Source organism: Cucurbita pepo, chromosome 12 (genome assembly GCF_057944985.1).
Source record: "Cucurbita pepo subsp. pepo isolate OVF chromosome 12, ASM5794498v1, whole genome shotgun sequence".
NCBI lineage: Eukaryota > Viridiplantae > Streptophyta > Magnoliopsida > Cucurbitales > Cucurbitaceae > Cucurbita > Cucurbita pepo.
In genome coordinates, this window is record NC_141809.1 from 8863414 (window position 1) to 8887612 (window position 24199).

Genomic DNA, 24199 nt, shown 5'->3' on the forward strand with positions numbered 1-24199 from the left:
CATCTTGGCTTATATTCCAAACTTGCTCCAACCAACTTGAAATCTTGAGCTTATTCTCATGTCATATAAAATAAACCTTATAGGACATGGTTGGTGATTTGGAGCATATTTAGACCTTGAGCTAGGATATGACTTCTTGTTTCGTTTTCAGGAACTAATCGTTAGAGGTTGTCATGTCATATATCATGTTTTAGTCCTGAAAACACTTTCAAAGTAACCCTTAGTTTTCTCCCCATGAGTGCATAGGTGACATTATCACAAACGTGGCATCCTGCTAGCATATCGTGTTGCAGAGCATCTCATTTAGGTGAGGAAAATAATAAGTCCATCATGACAACCTACTCGTGGTACATATAGCAGGGCATCTCACCTAAAGAGGAATAGGAATCTCGTGGTACACTTCGTGATGGGAGATAATGGTTACTCCGAGCATGGATCCTAGCAACTTGTTAAGCATACCATCTACATTAACCTAGGTGTTTCCTTGTACTCTTGGGGATCCTAGGTTTATGCATAACGTCTTGGGTCAAGGTTGGAACCTAAAGGTTCTTCTTAGGAATAGTCCAACGGAACCTTGTACACTTAGAATCTTATTAGCAACCAAGGATACCTATGGGGGAATCTCTTATTTCATGGGTACCTCGTTAGTCATCCTAGGAGGTAAAGTCATGTGGATCGTGATGTACATTTTTTCCAATATCTTGGTTTCGCTATCTAACGTTTCCCAATGATTCCCAAACTTCATTACCTTATACAACATCATGAGATAAAGATTCATACAACATTTCATAATGTTGGGAGGTCATTTAGGACTTAACCCGTAGGTAGTCTTCCTTATGGGCATTATGGTCATTTTATCCCTAAGTCTTGGTTTTGGTACTTAACGAGTTCCAGTGACTTTCAAACTTCACCACCTCATCAATCATCATACAATAAGATCTACTGTAGAGTTTCATAGTATTTGGAGGTCATCTAGCTCATGAACCGTAGGTAGAGATCCTTAAGGGCATTATGGTCATTTTGCCCCGTTTCTTGGTTTACCTATTTATACTTATCCATTGACCACTAAATTTCACATATAACCTAAACATGCTATAATATGCTCATCATTAAAGTTTTATAGGCATCAGGGCTCATTTAGTAGGTTACTTTAATGTTCCTTAAATCCCGAGCAATTTGGTCGGTTCAGCGCCTTAACTTACGGTTCTTTGAGTTTTTTTTTCATAGATCCTTGTGTAATACTTGGTTTATGGTTCATATGAAAATCCAAGTGATTCCTACAAGTATTTCTTAAGAAAAGTCCAAGGTGGCTACTTACCTCATTGTTGATGTTTAGGACCTCCGTTCTTGAGCTTCCGGTATTTGAATTACTTCACTTTTCCTTCTATAGACTCCTTATTGTGTCTAGTTTTTAGAACCATAAGGTATATCATGAGAACTAGCCTGGAAGGGGGTTAAAATTAAAAAACACCGAGGGAAGACCAAATTTTGGGCTTACTTGGCCGGTTCAACTGAACCGGCCACGTCATCGTCTTCTTCCTCTAGACTGGAAGAAGACACGCGCATCCTTTGCGCCGCCGTCTGGAAGTGGCCTTCCACAGCCCCGATCTCTTTGTTTATCCCCTCGATTTCTTCATGAAACTTAACGATGATATTACAAGGAAGAGCTTGGGATTGATTTCATACCTTTTCGTGGATCATAGCCTAAGGTATTAGCCTATTACAAGGAAGAGCTTGAGATTGATTTCATACATTTTCTTGGATCATAGCCTAAGATATTAGCCTCCAAAGTTCGTCCAAAATTATTTTCCTCGCCAGAGCTAAAACAGGGGATTTCTTATCGGGTAGCCGATTCTAGGGGTTTTCAAGGCCCGATTTCTTCATGGAACCTCTTAAATATCCTTTCATCAAGCTATAGGAATTGATTTGGAGGAATGTCTTTGAGTGTGGAACCTTAATTTTCAGAAATCGTTCTCGGTATGCAACTCACTCGAAACGCCAGATTTCCGATATCATGGGTATCTTGTTCTACGACGTTTCAGCTCTCAATTCCTTCATATAACTTGTGGGTAATCTTGTTTGGAAACTATTGGAATAAGTTTAAGGAGGAATGGTGGAGAATTTCTCTCAAATTTGGAAGAAACCCGAGAGTAGGAGACCCACAAACTAAACTCTCATAACTTTCGAATGGGTGCTCGACCTTGCTCGAGGCTTATTCCATATTGTTTCCCATACTCCAGACTTTATAGGCGAGCTTAAACCGACATTGAAAGCTCCAGAATCGTCGTGAATTGGTAGTTAGATTTTTTGGAAAATCCGCCCGAAATATCTACTCCAGTCAGAGCCTCACCGACTTTGGTTTTGCATAATGGCCGTTTGATGTGATGATCTATCCATCTTCTAGATCATATCCAAATTTGGGGAAGATCCAACAGCTGGGATTTGAGTTTCGTGAGATATTTCTCAGATGGTCACTGTAGATGCTCTGTTTCTGATCAGAGGGCCATTTTCGTAATTATACATTCTTCCAGGGGTATTTGGGTCATTTCCCGCTTTCTGAATATTTTAATATTATATTTCCTGAAAAATCCATAATTTTTCTAAAAATCCTTTATCTCATGTTGGTCATTTTTGCTTGAGCATCTCTAAATTCTTTCTAGATAAGCAATTAAAAATCCGCGAAGGTCCTTAATAATTAGTAAAATGACCTTTTTGCCCTTTTCACTTACTTTTACTTTCCAATCCTTTTTCCATAGGTCTTAAACACCTTAACATTACTTGTTAGGGTATAAAAATGACTTGCTTGAGATCATCATCCTTCCTTAATCCTTTAATTCCACCCCTTTTGATCATTTGGGTCTTACATGGGCGGCTTATTCTTGTTAGATCTAATTCCTTTCATTTTTGAGTGTTACAATACCATACTTTGAGACAAGTGATTTTGTTGCTTTATTATAGTCATACAAGTCATTTTAAGCGTATGCCTACCATAATATGCCTACGATTTTAAGCGTGTTTAGTTTGGAACAATATTATGTTTGGCGTCCTCTTGAAATTTTCTTAACAAACATGTGGGTAAAGACAAAATATGCTAAAAACAACTCAATTTGATTCCTATTTTTCAATTTGTATTAAATACATAAAAAGTTCCAAATCTAAAACGAAATATCATTGTCTCTCACTAGTTTTCAAATGATATACATAAAAAAAGAAAAGAAAGCAAAGGCTTCATGAGTACGATCAGATCGAGTTTCTTGGCCGCTACAATTTTGATGTTACTATTGTTAGCTCCTACCGTCGATGCTCAATCTAGTGCCGATGTTGTTTTTTCTTTGAAAAGATATGGTAACATAGTGTCTGGTACTGACATCATGAAGGTAAATATATAATATGAACATCAATATTATCACTAGTTGAGCTGATCAATTGTTTGCTATAAGTTTTTGTTAGTTGTGAAATGTAGGCTTTAGCAAATGCATGGAGGGATGCATGCACGTCCAATCGTTCTAGTGCAATTTTTATTCCAAGAGGGATATTTAGAGTAAAGCAAGGGAAGTTTGAAGGACCTTGTAATAGCCCAATTGACTTTCAACTTGGAGGAACATTGCAGGCACTAAAAAGTCTTCCGGGAGATAATTGGATCACTTTTGCACGTGTTGATAGATTGACATTATCAGGTGCAGGAGTTTTTGATGGCCAAGGAAAGGCAGCTTGGAAAAGGAACGATTGCCACAAATGCATAAATTGTGCCCAACTCCCGGTTGTAAGTAATATTCCTTTAGCTTTCCTTCTCAATCTCATGCATCTTGTTGTTTTTGAAAGAGCCTCTTACATGTCTTCTCTAATGTTCTGACATTTACGATTTGGTCAACGTTCTTCATTTTCTAGAGGATAATCTTTAAACAATCCAGGGAAAAAGTAAATTTTTTTTGAGTTTTCAATTTTATTGGGTTCTATTCAAATTTTTAGCATCATTACCGACTCTCACAAAATATTATTTGATTATACAAAATGTTTAGAGTTTGAGGTTCAACTTCATCACCAATTCAACCGTTAAGAGAATAACATCACTTGATAGCAAGAACTTCTATATCAACGTCATCGGCTGCAACAACCTCACATTCCATAATATCAATATAATGGCACCCAAAAACAATCCCAACACTGATGGAATACACATCGGTCGATCAAATAAGATCACAATCACAAAGTCCAAAATTGCAATTGGAGATGATTGCATTTCTCTTGGAGATTGAAGCAAACTAATTGAAGTCACCAATGTGACGTGCGGACCAGGACATGGAATAAGCATCGGAAGTCTTGGAAGATACACTAACGAAGAACCTATTGAAGGTGTCATCGTAAAGAACTGCACGTTAAATAACACCACTAATGGTATCAGGATCAAAACGTGGCCAGCTTCTGCGGCTAGCGGCACCGCCACCAATATGCACTTTTTGGACATTATAATTGTGAGTGTTTGATTAATCCACCACACCTAAATGGTGTGAAAGTTATCTTATTTATAATCAAATAAATTACAAGGATATGGAAATAGTAATAAATGGAAATAACAATAAATGGAAAGATACCTATGACAATAAGGCAAATATTAGATATTTGCCTTATAATAAAATATCAAATATAATATATATGGTACACTATAATTTATTACTAAATATCCTTAACACCCCACCGCAAGCTGAGCGTCGGATTTGAACAAACGTGAAGCTTGGATCTGAAAAATTCAAAGTGGTTGAGAAACACTTTTCGTGAAGATGTCAACAACCTGGTTCAGAGGAGGCGTAAAGAAACACTTTCTTGGCCATCGAAAATTGCAGAGGGATCGCCGCTCAGCGGCGATGCTGCCTTGGCTTCGACGAGAATATGTCTACCCATAAACAGGGATTGTCGCTTAGCGACGATGCTACCTTGGCTCTGGTGAGAATATGTCTAACCCCAAGAAGTAGAAGGGGAAACCTAGAGCAAGGGACAAAGACAATGTTGAAGCCGGAAGAGTCGCCACATTGGGCGAAGGAGCCAATTTTGGCAAAAAGGGCAGCCGGAAGAGTCGCCACATTGGGGCGAAGGAGCCAATTTTGGCGAGAAGGGCGGCAGCAACTTTGTTGGCGAAGATGCCAGTGCGGCGCCTAGATTCCAAAGGTGAATCTCTGCAAAAGGTCGATAGGCTTATCGAGATTCTGTATATTTCCGAAAGAAATGCTGATGAAGATCCTAAGATTAGGGTTTCTGTGAAGGATGAAGGATAAAGGAAAAATTGAGAAGAGAATGAAAGAGACTATGTTTGGAAAAGGTAAGGTTGTATGTACAGAGTATGGTGAAGGATGATTTGGAGGTCAATAGGGTGGAGCCGAAGAGTAATTAATCGGCTCCGCCTACGGTAGCCATGAAGACTGCTCCTGCGGCGTCAAAGCCAGCAGGGGTGGTGGAGAAGAACAGTAGAAGATTTCAAAAGCCATTGAAAAGAAAAGATTTGGGATTGTTAAACCGAAGTGGCAATGATACCATGTGAATGTTTGATTAATCCACCACACCTAAATGGTGTGAAAGTTATCTTATTTATAATCAAATAAATTACAAGGATATGGAAATAGTAATAAATGGAAATAACAATAAATGGAAAGATATCTATGACAATAAGGCAAATATTAGATATTTGCCTTATAATAAAATATCAAATATAATATATATGGTAAACTATAATTTATTACTAAATATCCTTAACAATAATGGTCAATGTTAGCAACCCTATTCTAATAGACCAAGAGTATTGTCCGTGGAATCAGTGCAATCGGTAGGTATGGATCGCATTCTCGAACCTTTGATTCATTTTTTCATTATAACTTCACAAATAAACCATTTGTTGTCTCATTTTAATTTTCAGATTCCTTAAAAAATTAAGATGAGTATAGTGAGCTTCAAGAACATTAGAGGAAGTTCTGCAACTCTGCTCGCAATCAAACTTATTTGCAGCCGTCACTTACCATGTGACGATGTAAAAGTAAGCAACATTGACCTCACTTACAATGGAATAAAAGGTCCTATTTCCTCCCAATGCACGAATGTGAAACCTATCATTTCATTAAGACAGAACCCCAAGATATGCTCCTCTCCTTATGTTGTCCCATGAATTGTTCATTGCCATAGAACTTCAAAATAATAGACAGCCTTAATTAAAAAAGTAGACGGCCTCTATCCATTTGACTCTCATTCTTTTGAGTTTCTTTTGTTGTACTTTTCGAAATAAATAAGATGGTCGAATGTTTGAAGGAGACTTTGTGTCGTGAACAACCTAATGTTTTTAGTACCTCGACCTTATATAATAAACTGGTTCCAGTCTTATTTTTCGTTCTAGATTTGAATTTGAAATAAGACAATGTAACTGTAACAACCATTATTAAAAAAAACTAATCCATAACTCAAGGAAAGAATCTTTAACCAACAAAAACATCTAACTCCTCTTTCGGTTTACCCTAAACAAATCAATTACCATTAGAAATCTTTTAGACAGAATCGATAAGTTAGATCGAATCTCCTAACTATATCCGTCCCATATGGCACACATCCATCATTATCGTTAAAGAAGAATTGACATTAGAGGTGACTAATCTAGCAAGTCGTGTCCTTAAATCTATCTTTTTCGTCAATCATGTAATTTTCGTTGCAACTTTTAGATATGACTTGAAAAAATTTAGGTTTCAGATTAGAAAATTAAGTGACAAGTATTAATATGTATTTTAGGAATTTACATTTAATATTGAATTATCTACCTATTTATCCCGACCAAGTTTAGTTTTAGGAAAAATGTCGATAGTCCTAGAAAAATTAAATATCAAAAGTAGCTAAATGTTCTAGGAGTTTAATGTACAGGAACTCATCAAAATTGGCCCAAATCCGTGCTAAATAAGGCCAAAAAAACAACATAAATCACAAAAGAGAGAAAATAAAAACAAAACTTGGTCTCGATCCATGATGCTATGTTTTGTGTTTTCAAGTCTTAAGATATTTGTTGTTCGTGAGTTTAGCTGGGTCGAGTTGAGATATCTTTGAGGCCTAAGTAAGTTAATTGGATCATAAATTTATTCAACTCAAACAACCCTTATTACATAATTAAATCTTTTTGATTTTTATGGTTAGAATAATATCTTAAAAAAAAAAAAAAAAAAGGGAACTAAGCCATTTGGAAATGGCAAATGGTACCCATGCTAAGATTTGGATTCAGCAACTAGCAACTAGCAACTTATCTTGAATTGCTTATAAGAGTGAAAACTATCCACACAAACCAACACCATTTTTTGTAGCATGCTTTTTCCTTACTCACATGCCTCCTAAGATATAATCTCATGCCTAAAATTTGGACCAGGATTTGGATCCAAATTTGGCATCTGATGGCCCCCACAATTCCTTGCATCTTCAATGATATGGTCACATTAGTTACTTGTTTTAAATTGTTCCTAGGAGTGAAAACTATCTCTAAAAATCACGTTGCCTACTTTTGGTGGTTCAATCATAAGACTCAAAAGTTAAGCGTGTTTAGTTTCGAACAATATTATGTTTGGCTACCTCTGGAAATTGTCTTAACAAACATGTGGGTAAAGCAAAATATGCTAAAAACAACTCATGTTGATCTGTAAGAATAATTTACCTTCTTAGAAACACTTCATGAGGAGTAAATAATATGGTCATATTGCAAAAGATGTCGAAAAATGCTGGAGCCATTGGGTGTCAAATTCATACTAAAAAATTTGGTTCAAATCCTGTTCATGGGACATTACACTAATCAGTTTAAGGGGTTCTTGTTTTTTTTTTTTTTTTTTTTTTTTTTTTTTTTTTTCGAGATGTAATCCTGTTCATGTCTCCTAAGATGTAATCAGTTTGGAAAAATCTCTCCAGATGTAATTTCATTCTCCAAAGAAAGGGGGAGAGATTGGTCTGTTATGACTGTGAGAATGTTTGCAAATAATATATTTACATATTTAATATTATTAGGATATAATACCTCATCTAAACTATAATATTTAATTAATTTGAACTTGATTCAAATTTCAAATATATTTTTATTTAATGTATCATAATTTAATATTTAATGGTATCATATATAATAAATATATTTTCTTTTTAAATATATTTAATATATTAAATATTAATTTTAAACCTTCAAATTAAATATATTTTCTCAATTTATTTAATATTTAATATATAAATATTAGTTTGACACTTCAAATTAAATTTATTTTCCCCTTTATATTTAATATATTTAATTATTTTAAATATCAATTTGAACACTTCAAATATTCTTTCAAATAAATTGAACCTTTAACGTTGCTATGAGCTAGCAAGAAAACCTTATGGACCTACCGATTATAAGCTCCAGTGATACAAAATTAATTAATTAAACTCTTTAATTAATCAATTTCCATTCATTAACTATAGGTGACTCCACTATAGACCTAGAGTTGCACTCTTATGTACTGTAGGACAAGTTATTTCCATTGATATAATCATTACAAGCAAGTCATCCTTCACGAGTTGTTCATAATTGTAGCTGGGTCAAAAGTCCGTTTTACCCCTGTAATTACATTTTTCAACTTAAGTACCACTGATTCTCTAATAAACAATTTGTTCATGATCCAATCATAAACCAAGTCCCTCTTGGGCCAGAGAGAGGGTGGGGCCCCATTGTTCAAGTCTCGAAATCAGTACTTAAGAGAACAACTCATCTAGTTTCCTCATCTGGAAAAGAGTGAATTTCATCTCATGATATTATGTTTCAAACTCCCTGATTGGTCAAGTCCTTAAAATTGTAGGCACATTGAATTGGCCTAAAGAGCCATTCTCACCCATGTAAATTAAAGAACAAGCCCTCACTGGCAGGAGTTCATAACTCACTCAGGATTAAGATCGACTCGCATATGATCATTGTGTGAAATATTAATCTTCTCAATTAACGGATTTATAAAGAGAGATTAAACATTTATTGGTCCAGTCTTATACAAACTCATTGTATAGGGTAGCCCCACTTACATGTCTCCATATGAACGATTTGAATCAAATCATTTGTAACCATTACAAAGTGGGTCGTATCAATAGTGTTACCAAGATAAGGCATCCAACTTTATCCATATACTATAGACTTTTTAGGTTATTACTTGAACACGATCCTCTTGTATGTCAACCAAATACGGTTCAAGATTACATTAATAACCTTGGATTTTCATACCATGGATAACAATTAAATTACAAATAAACTAATAAAAATTATTGTTAAAAACTAAATAATTAATTACGAGGCTTTAGGGCATAAATTCCAACAAATATGACATGTATTAAGTGACAACTATATGTACGTAGTCTAGAAAAACTGATATGAACCAAGAGACATCAATCATACAATATACTTCAATGAAGATATGAAGAGAAGGTTGTCAAAATTATCAAAAGATTTTTCAATTCATGCTACATTGAAGAAGAATGAAGTTTGATTGTTGTAAATTTTGGGTGGGTTGCAATTTAGAGTAATTTAGAGTTATTGTATGATTGATGTCTCTTGGTTCATATCATTCTATGCAACTCTATGTAGTTTAGGTTGCATGTAGAATCATTCAAGCTCGACATGATCAATCTTGCTTGTGGAGTGATTCGAATCTCAATCAAGTGTTCTTGTCTTGAGATATTTGATCAACAAGAATCATTAAAGCTAGACATGATCAATCTTGCTTGTGGAGTGATTCAAATCTCAAACAAAGTGTTCTTGACTTGAGATATTCGATCAACAAGGTAATCCGAATCTTACTCCCCTTGTAGTTGATTCCTTATCATATCATTTGGTATAAGAGCTTCAGGCTCAAGATCGGATATATGTTTCCTTTGCGTTTATTTTCAATTTGTTTTTATCTTTATAGTTTTTAATCGACCCAAAATAAAAAAAATCCAATCTGGGCTCTACTAAAAAAATTTGAGAGGTGAGAATGAGAGCTTCATTTGTGTAAATGAGTGCAAACAGAGTGGCCTAAAATTCCTTGAGTGTATACACGTGAGAGAGTGTTGCGAGGTCGTCTATATTTCCATATCTTTTTTTTTTTTTTTTTTTTTGCAGCAAAGTTTCACAAATAGATTCGAGAACGAATCCTCTTGAAGAAGTAGAGAATGATATGAACCGAGAGACATCAATCATACAATATACTTCAATGAAGATATGAAGAAAATGTTGTCAAAATTATCAAGCAATTCATGCCACATTGAAGAGGAATGAAGTTTGATTGTTATTTAAGACTTTTAATTTACTTTAGGTTACAATTACATAATGGTTAATTATGGCCATTAAGTATGAATGTTACAACTCTTGGAATGTCTTTAATAGTTTCATTTTGAGGCTATATAAAGCCATGTATGTTGTATTTGTAAGTAGACTTGGGAAATATAGAAAGAAGCATTTGTGCTTTTCTTTAGCCAATGGCTAAGTTTCTTTGCAATTCTATGTAGTTTAGATTGCATGTAGAATCATTCAAGCTCGACATGATCAATCTTGCTTGTGGAGTGATTCGAATCTCAAATAAGTGTTTGAGATATTTGATCAACAAGAGTCATTCAAGCTAGACATGATCGATCTTGCTTGTGGAGTGATTCGAATCTCAATCAAGTGTTCTTGCCTTAGGTTGTCAAAATTATCAAAAGATGTTTCAGTTCATGCTACATTGAAGTATATTGTATGATTGATGTCTCTTGGTTCATATCAAAAACACCTCAAGTCGACAATTCCTCTGTGACTTCTAAGCTCCCGAGAACCCTATCGCCACGATCTGTAGCTTCACGGACCTGAAAAAGAAATGTAAATAGGAATGAGTATAAATATATTCAATAAGCAACATACTTATAGGCTCTTATCGCATCCATGTCAGAGTAGGGAACCACCAGCTTACTCTATAGGCTCTAGAGTTTCACAGTCTTGGTACACACACTTGGGCAGAAGATTTAACCTTCATAGCGGTATCCGACATCTAAGGATGAGGCGCTACGACATATAACTTTGTACCAGGTGAGGAACATGGTGAGTGTCAGCCTGCTTGTCGTCGATGGAGGAGTGAACTGGCAAACCCGTCGCACAGGCCATGAGATCGCCCAAGGTTGGGGCGTGCTACTTTTTGATACAAGCCAGCTCGAAAAGTTATAGATGATGTTAATATAACACATGAGGAAGCAATTTGGATCTTAGGCACTCTTATAACATCAATTATAGTAAATAACTAGCATGTTCATAAGTATTAAAACTCAAGATGTTTGAGTACTAACCTTTTGTAGTTTAAATTCCTTTTTCCTCACGAATCGGTTTCGAACCACCACTAGTGTCTTCTCCACTATTCAACGACCTTAGAACGGGATTGTGAAATCCGGTGAGTGACTAAACTTGGGAGGGATTTAGTACATATGAAGAGAGTTTGTGAGAGTTTTTCTCATGGTTTTTGGAAGGGAGAAGTTCATGTACCTTGATCACTCTATTTATAGAGTTATGTTTGCATGTTGATGCAAATTTGAGATCACCAAATTTTGACACTCAATATTCCACTCAAATGTTTGGGATTATGTGGCAAACATGCAAGTTTGAGTTCACCAAATTTTGACACTCAAAATAATATTTAAATTTGTCTGTGGGTTTATTTGGCAAGCATGCAAGTTTGGTTAAACCAAATTTTGACATCCCAAAATTCCACTAACTCAAACATGGATTCTTCCATCGAGTGAAGCCAACCTTCTTATTTTCTTCATTTTAATTCAACAATTAATTTGAATAATTAATTTCAAATTAAGTAATATTAAATGATTAATTAAACCATTTAATTAATATTTAATATTAATTCAAATCCCAATCCCAATCAATTTCGACACATATTTCATTAAAATATTTAAATCTTATTTAAATATCTCAGATTCTCTCTTTTTATTTAATTCATAAATAAAACAAAAAAGGGTTAAATATATCGTATATATGTAGCGCATATTCCCTAATTTGAATTCGAACACTTCGAACCCACTCGTCACACTGTTCTGTGGTTTAGTTCGATATGAGCTAGTAGAGGGACCTAATGGACCTATAGATCATGAGCTCCAACAATCCAAGATTAACCGGTTAAATTCATTAACCTTGTTAACCAACACTCGTTAACTACTAGGACACTCCACTATAGCCTAGTAGTTGCACTCCCCTCACTAAAGATATATTTTTGTCCATTTGATATAACTATGATTAGTAAGTCGATCCTTCACAAGTTGTTCGTAACTAGAGCTGGGTCAATTAACCGTTTTACCCCTGAAGTTACTTCTTGTTTCTTATGTCCCACTGATCCTCTTATGAACAATTGGTTTGTGGTCCAACTAGTAAACCGAATCCCTCTCAGGCCAATGCGAGGGTGAGCCCCTTGTTTAATACCTAGAGTCAGTACCTAAGGGAACTACCTCTCTTCTATCCCTAAAAGTAGGTAGGAGCGAATTCCATCTTGCACCCCACGCCCCAGCCATTCACCTAGTGTTACCCCTAAAATGGGAGACCTATTGAGTCGGCGAACTCGAGTCACTCTCACCCATGCAATTCTAAGGATAATTTTGAATAAACAGGAGTTCATGGTTAGCTCAGGATTAAGATAGAGTTACCTAGGTCATTGAATGAAAAGAAAATCAGTCTCAACAGTAAACAACATTATAAAGTGAGAGTGATTTTCTTCATGGTCCAATCTTATTCAATACTCATTGCGTAGGACGCCTCCACTCACATGTCTCCGCATGTACAATTTAGTGATCACATTGTTATGTCATATACAAAAGTGGGCCGCATCCATAGTGTCCCCAAGATAAGGTACTCAGCCTTATCCCTGTACTATAGATCATTTTGACTATATACTTGAACTTGATCCACTCTTATGTTTCTACATATAGTTCAAGTAATCATACTATAGATAGAGTATTCTTAGTTTATTGGATTTAGATTAACGATAGTAAAATACATATTTATTCAATAACAATCTTTACTGAATAAACATCAATGATAACTTTATTGAAAATAGAATATGTTTTTATTTACAAACTATGAGTTTTAGGACATAAAACCCAACAACCTGCATGATCAACATCCTCCCATAGGAAGAATCTTATGTGCAGGTTAACCTCTAACTACTTGCGTGTTCAATGTTCTACCATAGGATGGACCCACCATGCAGAATAGTCAATCTACCACTGAGTATCACAATCCTAACCAATGTAACACCTTGCTTGATGGTATCGTACAAGAGTGGAAAGGTGAGTGGAAACTAGTTGAACGCCATACCAGCTACTATCGGTTTAGAAATCTTTCTTCTACATCCTGAGGTACTAAGGTGGCCTTCTAGGTCTCAAGGGTGGTTAGGCGGTCTTGGTAGGGACTCAAGTCTCCACTCTCATAATTCCTGACTCCTTGAGTCTTTCATGGTTCAGGGTTGTAGGTTCTCACCGTCTAATCATCCCTCATGATTCCACTTTACGACAACCATGTTTATGCACTCTACGTATATATCAAATTTTGTGTCATGTGCGGACCATGGAACCCTTCACAATCTTTCACGAACTTTTTCCAAATTCTGGTGCATAACATGTGCTATCCAACTAATCCATAGAGATTATATTCTTCTTGAGACCAGAAATATATCTAAACTTCTTTAATGTCCTGATTTCTTACTCGAGTTTGTTTGCAGACATCTCCATTCATTTCAATCATCAAGATTTTTGTTGTCGGCAAGATACACCTTAAAAAAAAATTCGGATTTGAAATTTTGAACCAATTTCTTACTTAGAGTAGAATGGAATAATGCGCCTAAATCCAAAATCCAAGATTCAATCGAGCTGTCCACAATAAGAATTATTGCAACACGTTACGTTTAGCATGTTTGGAGATTTTTTTCGGTTCTTTGATTTTCATCGTCCTTGTTTGTTTGGGCTCTTTCATTTACTTTTTCCCCTTTGATCAACACTAAGAGCATTGCCTTAAGAATCTCCAATTTTCCGTTTTCAAATACTTTCGCTGAGAACTAAATTTCAAATTTAATTAAACTTCAACTTATTAGATATTTGGGAACGGTTGTTCGCGACAACAACAGTATCCCACAACGGTAAAGAGGACATCAAAATCAGTTCTTTAATTTAATCTTCAAAATTAATTTCCACCGAACTCAGTTGACTTAAAATCATATTGAATTCATTTATATGATCCACAACAGATCTACCTTCAAACATTTGTAGATTGAAAAATCTTCGAATCAAATACACCTTGTTCATACTCAACGGTTTTTCGTACCTATTTAATAGCGCCTTCAATAGAACTTACATTATCTTCTCCTTGATAATGTGAAACGCCACATTTTTGGACAGTGTCAACCAAATCAACCCTAAGGCCTGCCGATCCTTGAGCTTTCGCTGCTCTGTGGTTATGATATTCGGTTTCACCCCAATAGAGATTCATGGAGATCTTTCTGGTACAGAAAATCTTCCATCTACATCTTCTAGAAACCAAAATTGGATCAATTGAACTTCTCAATTCCAATCTTTGAGCTTTCCATCTTCACATATGTTATAACCAAGATCAAATTTGAGTCATACATAATTATGCGTTTGTCATGTTTTCATTATGTTTTCAGGCATCTCCGCTACGAGAGAAGCACCAAGGTCTTGCATGGCCAACAAATCAGTAACTTTGCGCCAAACACCAAAATTATTGATTCCATCAAATTTTTCTACTTCAAGATTAAAACTCAAAATTCTCGATCCACATCCTGATTTAATATCAGATGACTCTGCCATTTGTAACAAGTAATCTGGATGAAAGTAGAAAATTACAATTCTTGAAAATTGATTTTCAAGAAAATAAGCACGATTGTGAGCATGTTTTGTAGTTGATGGGGTCAAAACTTTTAGAATACCCCAAATACCACAACCAGGCTTTGATACCACTTGTACAAAAATGATACAACCTTCAAAGCTTTGATACCATTTGTTATGCGCCGAAATGCTACAACCACAAAACTATGATATCAATTGTTGTACCAATAGTGGAAGCAAGATCAAATGTACTCACAACACCAACTAATGAAATTTAAACAAAAAGACAAAGATTTATGTGGTTCAGAGACAAGAAATTTCCCTACATCCACGTATAGCCACCAATCACTAATAATCAAAGTGTTTACAAGTGAATACTTTACTCTCACGCTACAAAGTCTCTTACCAAAAAGTTTCTCCAAAATGTCACTCAAAATACAATGTGACACACAATATGAATGTTATATATATACTAAATGAGGATTAATAACCAAAATAAATAAGATATTAATTAAAATGGTTAAAGATTAAATAACCAAATTAATATTTTTATTTAACCAAAACTGCTATACATGGGATGAGAGTTAATAACTAAATTAAATAAAAAAATTTATAACAATTTACAACAAGTTCATAATTTGCTTAATCCGTGGACATGATTACCAATTTAACCTTAAGAGTTAACTTTTTTTTAGAACAACGGTAACGACCCTAATTTTCTTTTAACCTAATTAGTGATGTCACTCATGCATACATAACTTTTTTTTTAACCTAATTAGTGATGTCACTCATGCATACATAACTTATTAAGCGTAAGCTCATCATTTCGTAATAATTCATAGATCCAAAACATCCTTATCTCTAAAACTTTCAAATAAGTGAATTTAAAAATGAATCCGCTCCAAAACAACCTACTTTCAGATAACTGAATTTAAGAATGAATGTAGACTTTCAAATAACTGAATTTAAAACAACCTTAACTCTAAAAATAAACTTTCAAATAACTGAATTTAAAAATGAATCCACTCCAAAACAACCTTATCTCCAAAAATAAACTTTCAGATAACTGAATTTAAGAATGAATTAGAGTTTCAAATAACTGAATTTAAAAATAAATCAATGTAACTTAAAACAATCGAATGGTAAACTCCTAAAAATATCCCATCTCCAACTTTTATGGGTTCTCAGCTTCCTCAACCGTACATTGGCTTACCTCCTAAAAATATCCCATCTCCACCTTCAAATAACTGAATTTAAAAATGAATCTAAATAAAGCTAAATGAATTTAAAAATGAATCTAAATAAAGCAATACTACTGTAACTTCAAACAGTCCAATGGTAAACTCCTAAAAATATCCATCTCCAACTTACATGTTGTTCTCAGCTTCAAGCTTGGTCAACCGTACATTGTTGCCATCCATTTACCTGAAAAAAATGTAGTATTTGATGAGCGGGACCTTAACTTTTCATAAACTTTTCATAGCCTTGGGCGCTTTCCTATTCTGGGTAGGGTTGGGTGGTATTTTATGAGCGGGACCTTAACTTTTCAGGTATTTTATGAGCGGGACCTTAACTTTTCATAAACTTTTCATAGCCTTGGGCGCTTTCCTATTTTGGGTAGGGTTGGGTGTGTGGCACTCCTTCACACACGACCCATGTACGTGTACATGGACCCACCAGGCGAGCTCGTAAACATACCCCCTAGACCTGACTTGGTCGAGCACAACATGTTACACGTAGCCGAACACCACAGAACAGAAAAGGGCCTGCATGATATCATGACAAACATAAATATCGTATTTCATTCTTTCGTAACATAAAGGGGAAGAATCCCGATGCACGTGACATACATCATGAGGTCCCTTAACATATCTAACATGACATTACATAAGTAGTGCTAACATCGCATATATGTTTCTTACATTACATGGCGTCTCACATGACCCACATTACATGGCATACTACATAACACGATTGTGAGCACGTTTCATGGTTGATGGGGGTCAAAACTTTTAGAATTTCCGAAATACGACAACCACGCTTTGATACCACTTGTTGTGTGCCGAAATGCTCCACAAAACTATGATACCAATTGTTGTACCAATAGTGGAGGCAAGATCGAAAATGGCTTTAATCTTATATTATAATAAAGTTAATACAACCTTCAAAGCTCTGATACCACTTGTTGTGTGCCGAAATGCTACAACCACAAAACTATGATACCAATTGTTGTACCAATAGTAGAAGCAAGATCGAAAATGGCTTTAATCTTATATTATAATAAAGTTAATTGTAGCTTTTGTTGGGGTTCAAGTTGTTACAAGAATTCAACATATAAACAGGTACCTACGACATATAACGTTCATGTTGTAAATGGACATTTGGGGAACGATCCTCTTTTGTTGACGGAAAGAAATATTCTCTATTCTATTCAATGTATTAGCTCACAATCATGGAGAATACGTACTAAAGGGCAATAATGCTCTAAACGGGTGCTCTATCCAACTGAGCTACAAGAGCTGCTTGAAACAAAAAACATACCAATTCTTAAATCACCAAACGAATAAACACCCAAGCTAGTGTATCATAAAATACAAACCAAAAGACATATTTATATGAATGAGAAAAATAAGCCAAATACTAATTTGTCTTTATAATGTAAACCCAAATCAAATAAAATTGTATTACGAAATAGATATGTTATGAAACTCTTGAAATTCGATCTAATATTACTGTTGAAGAACAAGATGTTTAGATCTAAATTATCCAAGAAACCACAAAACGATAAGCAATCAATCCAAGAGAAAGTTTTTGAACCGATTACCTCAATGATTAAGATAAAGAGTAAAAAGAAAAAAAAAAAAAAACTCATTTATAAACTCATGATTCGAATCGCTTCAGCACGTAAATCTAAACACAAGAAATGCAAAAGAACAAGTTCATGGGTAAAGAAGCATACTATTCAACTTTCATTCTAATATCCAAAATCTTTGTATCATACTAATAACATAAATGACTATTTATAACCTTGAAAATAAACCTTTAAAGTAATATATAGTCTATTCAAATGTTGTAAATGTGACCATAACGTCCATTAATTAATTTTAACTTAGAATTTTAATATAATATTCTAAAGTGAAAAAAATACTATAAAACATCTCTAAATTTAAACACCTACCCTACAATCTTATTATCCACCAAGAAGTTTTTGTGGCATAATTAAGGCACCTTATTTGTTCATTCTCCCATTCTTCAAGAGGATTCGTCCTCGAATTCAATTGATTTCCTTGTAATGCAAACTTAAAATTATTTTCATTCCGTTGTTTTAATCTTGTCGTGGTCTTCCCTTTTATCTTTAGGTCATGCATGGATGTAAAAGTGAAATGGGAGTGCCGCTTCCTATGCAGCCCATTGGTCTTATTTTTTTCCATGAGTTAGATATTGGCACGAGTTGAAATTAATTATTCAAACTTGCTTTATAATAAGAATTTTCATTTTCGACAAGAATTCAACCGAAAAGGTAGATACACATAGATTGAGTGCTCCCCTTAGAAAGAAAATTCTTTTACTTCCAAGTTTCTGTATTTGTACCTTTGGTATACAAAATATTGTTCTCCTAAAAATCTAGAATCATTTTTCTTTTTAGTCTCTATACCCACGACAAATATTTCTTTTTATTTTTCATTTTCTTCACTTTTTGTCTTTAATGGCCATTGAGCAACATATAATTTGTATACTGTATTTGCTGGCCTACCTAGAACCTAAAGCTCGGATACGAAATGACCGCTCTAACCAACTAAGCTACAAGAGCCACTTCGAAAAGTATTTGTACCTTTGGTATACAAAATATTGTTCTCCTAAAAAACTGTATACTGTATTTGCTGGCCTACCTAGAACCTAAAGCTCGGATACGAAATGACCGCTCTAACCAACTAAGCTACAAGAGCCACTTCGAAAAGTATTTTGTCTCTAATGGCCATTGAGCAACATATAATTTGTATACTGTATTTGCTGGCCTACCTAGAACATAAAGCTCTTATACCAAATGACTTTGAAAAACTATGTATGGAAGACTAAAATAATGTGTTATCTTTCACTTAAAATAGCATTTTGGATAATCCTGACGGCAATAATGCTCTTGTTGAGAGTTGAACTCAAAACCTCCCGCTTACTAAACGGGTGCTCTAACCAACTGAGCTACAAGAGCTACTTGAAACTAAAAACATACTAATTCTTGAATTGCCAAAACGAATAAACACCCAAGCAACTAGGGAAGAGAACGGAAAAGACTACTACAATACACTGTACATAGAATTGTATCATAAAATACAAACCAAAGAGACATATTTATAGGAATGAGAAAAATAAGCAAAATACTAATTTGTCTTTATAATGTAAACCCAAATCAAATAAAATTGTATTACGAAATAGATATGTTATGAAACTCTTGGAATTCAATCTAATATTAAAATTGTATTATTTTGTTTTATATAAAATGACTCTTTAGGCTAAACTTTTAGAATTCAGTCTAACAACATTGAATTTATTTGTGCTCTTTTTGAGAGTTGAACTCAAGACCTCTCGCTTGCGAAACAAGTGCTCTAACCAACTAAGTTACGAGTGCAACTTGAAATAAATATGTATCGAAGACTAAAACGACAACCAAACAAATACTCGAACACTATATCTTAGGTTTTTGATTCCATGTTAACTTTATGAAAGGAAAAAAGAAAAACGACTAGGATATACATATACATTGTATGAAAAATTGTATTATGAAATACATACCTAAGAGACCTATTTTGTTACACCCCGAATTTTGAGGCATCGAAAGATCGAGAGTGACTCAAATACACTATGCAATGCATGAAAATGAAAGAACAACTAACAGAAAAAACAGTTACAAAAAAATTTGTGCGAGTTTAAAACTTTACAAGCAATGTGATAAACTCGGAGCAAGAATCAAAATGTATATTTAAATATGCCTAGTTCATGTAACGAGTGAACAAGATTGGGGGAACATTGAAGAGTTCGTTCCCTTCCATTGGTATAGAGCCTATTGATTTTTATATTGAATTAAAAATAGTATAGTGGGTATTTGATTTCTCATATATAAGATATATGTAATATTGTTTTGTAAAATTGATTGTTTTTGGCATTAGATTTACCGATTTGTTAGACAAATGTATACGGTTAGGTTCATTGTAAATTGAAAAGTGACAGCGGTGGCCATGACGACGTTCATCCATTTGCGGTACAATTTAGAGTTTTGAAAGCCTAATTTTACTACATTTGGAATTGTTCCAAAAAAATTTTTTTAAAAAAATCTACCTTAAGAATTATTCTAAAAGTAAAATATGTATATTTAGAATTGTTTGAATAGGAAAAGTTCTCTATTTGGAATTGTTCCAACCAGGAAATAATCCTAATTTTTTTTACATATGGAATAGTTCCATACGAGAAAGATCTCAAACCCTAATTTTATTACATATGGAATAGTTACATATCGATGTTGGGTTTTATGTCCTAAAACTCATAGTTTGTAAACAAAAACATATTCTATTTTCAATAAAGTTATTATTGTTGTTTATTCAATAAAGATTGTCATTGAATAAAGTGAACTTTACTATCATTAATCTAAATCCAATAAACTAAGAACACTCTGGCTATAGTATGATTACTTGAACTATATGTAGAGACATAAGAGTGGATCAAGTTCAAGTATATAGTCAAAATGATCTATAGTATAAGGATAAGGCTGAGTACTTTATTCTGGGGACACTATGGATGCGGCCCACTTTTGTATATGATATAAACAATGTGATCACTAAATTGTACATGTGGAGACATGTGAGTGGGGGCGTCCTATGCAAAGAGTATTGCATAAGATCGGACCATGAAGAAAACCACTCTCACTTTATAATGTCGTTTACTGTTGAGACTGATTTTCTTTTCATTCGATAACCTAGGTAACTCGGTTTTAATCCTGAGCTAACCATGAACTCCTGTTTATTCGGAATTATCCTTAGATTTGCATGGGTGAGAGTGGCTCTAGTTCGCCGACTCAATAGGCCTCCCATTTCAGGGGTAAGACTAGGTGAATGGTTGGGGACGTGGGGTGCAAGATGGAATTCACTCCTACCCACTTTTAGGGATAGAAGAGAGGTAGTTCCCTTAAGCACTGACTCTAGGTCTTGAACAAGGGGCCCCACCCTCTCATTGGCCTGAGAGGGATTCGGTTTACTGGTTGGACCACAAACCAATTGTTCATTAGAGGATCAGTGAGGCATAAAGAATAAGAAGTAACTTTAGGGGTAAAACGGTAAATTGACCCAGCTCTAGTTACGAACAACCTGTGAAGGATCGACTTACTAATCATGGTTATATCAAATGGACAAAAATATATCTATACTGAGGGGAGTGCAACTACTAGGCTATAGTGGAGTGTCCTGGTAGTTAACGAATGTTGGTTAACTAGGTTAATGAGTTTAACAGGTTAATCTTGGATCGTTGGAGCCCATGATCTATAGGTCCATTAGGTCCCTCTGCTAGCTCATATCGGACTAAACCATAGAACAGTATGACGAGTGAGTTCGAAGTGTTCGAATTCAAATTAGGGAATATGCGCTACATATATACGATATATTTAACCGCATTTTTGTTTTATTTACGAATTGAACAAAAAAGAGAGAATATGAGATATTTAAATAAGATTTAAATATCTTAATCAATTATGTGTCTGAATTGATTGGGATTGGCATTTGAATTAATATTAAATATTAATTAAATAGTTTAAATGTTACTTTAATTTGAAATTAATTATTCAAATTAATTGTTAAATTAAAATGAAGAAAGTCAAAATGTTGACTTCATTTAATGGAAAAATATATGTTAGTGGAATTTTGAGGTGTCAAAATTTGGTTTAACCAGACTTGCATGCTTGCCAAATAAACCCCACACGTTTGAGTCGAATTTTGAGTGTCAAAATTTGGTTAACTCAAATATGCATGCTTGCCACATAATCCCAAACATTTGAGTGGAATTTTGAGTGTCAAAATTTGGTGATCTCAAATTTGCATGAACATGCAAACATGACTCTTTGAATAGAGTGATCATGGTACATGGAAGATCTTCTTCTTCTGGGTGAAAAACCTTGAGAAAAAACCTCTCACAAACACTCTCTTCATATATAAAAAATCCCTCCCAAGTTTAGTCACTCACCGGATTCCACAATCCCGTTCTAAGGCCGTAGGATAGTGGAGAAGACACTAGTGGTGGTTCGAAACCGGTTCGTGAGGAAAAAGAAATTTGAACTACAAAAGGTTAGTATTCAAACTCATTAAGTTTTAATACTTATGAACATGCTAGTTATTTACTATAATTGATGTTCTAAAAGTGCCTAAGATCCAAATTGCTTCCGCATGTGTTATATTAACACCATCAATCAGAAAAATCTCGAATCCTAATTTTATTAGATTTGGAATTGGTTACCATAGGAAAGATCTTAAAATCTAGTTTTATTATATTTGGAATTGTTCCAAACATAAAAGATCTTGAAAATCAAGATATGTCTTCCATCTAAATTATTGGAATTTAATTCATTTTAAATTTCTAGGATATGCCTGACATGTCCGATCAATTTTGATTTTTTTTTTTAAATGTAATTATGCATATATTCTATGTTTTAAATTGATTGATTAAATGCATCTGGTATGTCATTTAGTTTAAAATCCTATTATAGGTTAAGCATAATCATGCATTTTAATTGTTTTTTTAAATATAAATGTTATATTTGAAATTTTTTTATTAGGTTGTTTTCTTATAGAAATAAGATGATTTCTTAATTAGGATGTATTTTCTATATGCATTTGAGTATAATTGTTATGCTTAGAAATTAAATTAGGATATTTATTTCTTAAATTGAATGCATGATATTTACCTAATACCATAATGGTTTGTTCTAATATAATTAGAATTTGAGTAATCTATTAAATTTAATTTTAAAGAGTTTAAAATGCTAGATTTTTAAGATTATTCCCCAAGGGGATTAGTTTTCAATAGGATCCTAAAGACAGTTTAATTCATTCATTAATCTTGTAATTAATAGTTAATTAAAGAGGAATTAATTTTAAATAAAAAATTGACTACAAGGGAACTCTGTCTAAGGAAGGTTCTGACTAGGCTGAGGTATTTAAGCTGACAGAAATGGAACACCTATACCTCGAACCGACTTGGGAGTTGAATTAGTCAAATTTTATTTAATTTCATTAAGCAAGCTCACGATGTGATTAGTTTTTTTTAATAGTTTAAAAACTTGGCAATTCACATTAAAAGCAATCCACCCAACATAAGGGTTATGAAAGGGTAGATTGGAAACTTAGATAAATGAGATTAGTCTACTTTTTCTGAGTAATAGAAAACCCTATTTCAAAATACTTAGGTGGAGAAGGACATCTGTCAATATAAAGATATTAAGGACACATGTCAGGATATCCTACCTTCTCTATTATTGATTCACACCGTGAGATTCATGCGGGACCTCGTGGCAGCTTTTGGACCATCCCCCCACGGAAGGTGTTTGCATGAGTGAATATCAAGGTGAATCTTGAGAAAGTATTTATAGTAAATGAGAGAAGGAAATGTGTCAACATATCCTATGGTCTCCATCATTGGTTCATAACGTGAGATCCATGCGGGGACTCATGGCGGCTTTTGGACCGTCCCCATGCGGAAGGTGTTTGCATGGGTCAATATCAGGGTGAACTCTTGAGAAGGATAAGATAGTAATTTTCCAATACTTGACCTACCCTACGGTGGCACTTGTTGGTATAAAATTACAAGATCTAAAATGATGGGTTACATTTACGAATAGATCATTAAGGTTGTTAATGATGTTCTTGACCGAACTAATGGTAATTAAATATTATAGGAATAAGAGTTATTCTGATATAATGTTTGGTTGAGATTGTCTCAGTTTAGTGAAGGAACACTTGACCTACCCTACGGCTGCACTTGTTCTAAATCACTAAAGTACCATAGCATTAGAAATTGTTTATAGGGTTCATTTTATAAAATTGTTTGTTCTCATGCTCAAATTGAATGGATAGTTGATTGTTTGTAATTAAATAATATTTTATATATTTCAAATATAATATTCAACATCTCCATTGTTTAATTTTCACTACTGATAAGTCATATTGAGAAAATTTTAATACTTGAAAAAATAATATTAGCACTATGATGGAAGTGTATGATTTTTTTTTTCTTTTGTCTTTATTTTGCAATGTTCTCAAGACCTATTGTCAATGTAAATCGAATTATTCGAAGAGCACATGATTGA

The 24199-nt window shown here is 34.2% G+C and overlaps 1 non-coding gene and 1 pseudogene across 1 annotated transcript; one reads left to right on the forward strand and one right to left on the reverse strand.

Annotated features, from left to right (window-relative positions):
- The first annotated feature begins 3230 nt into the window (after positions 1-3230).
- LOC147789966 (exopolygalacturonase-like) lies at positions 3231-6151 on the forward strand (annotated as a pseudogene).
- Positions 6152-18992: 12841 nt separating this feature from the next.
- On the reverse strand, positions 18993-19066 carry TRNAT-AGU (transfer RNA threonine (anticodon AGU)). Its single transcript has one exon. It is a non-coding gene; the product is annotated as a tRNA-Thr (tRNA).
- Between the last annotated feature and the right edge of the window lie 5133 nt (positions 19067-24199).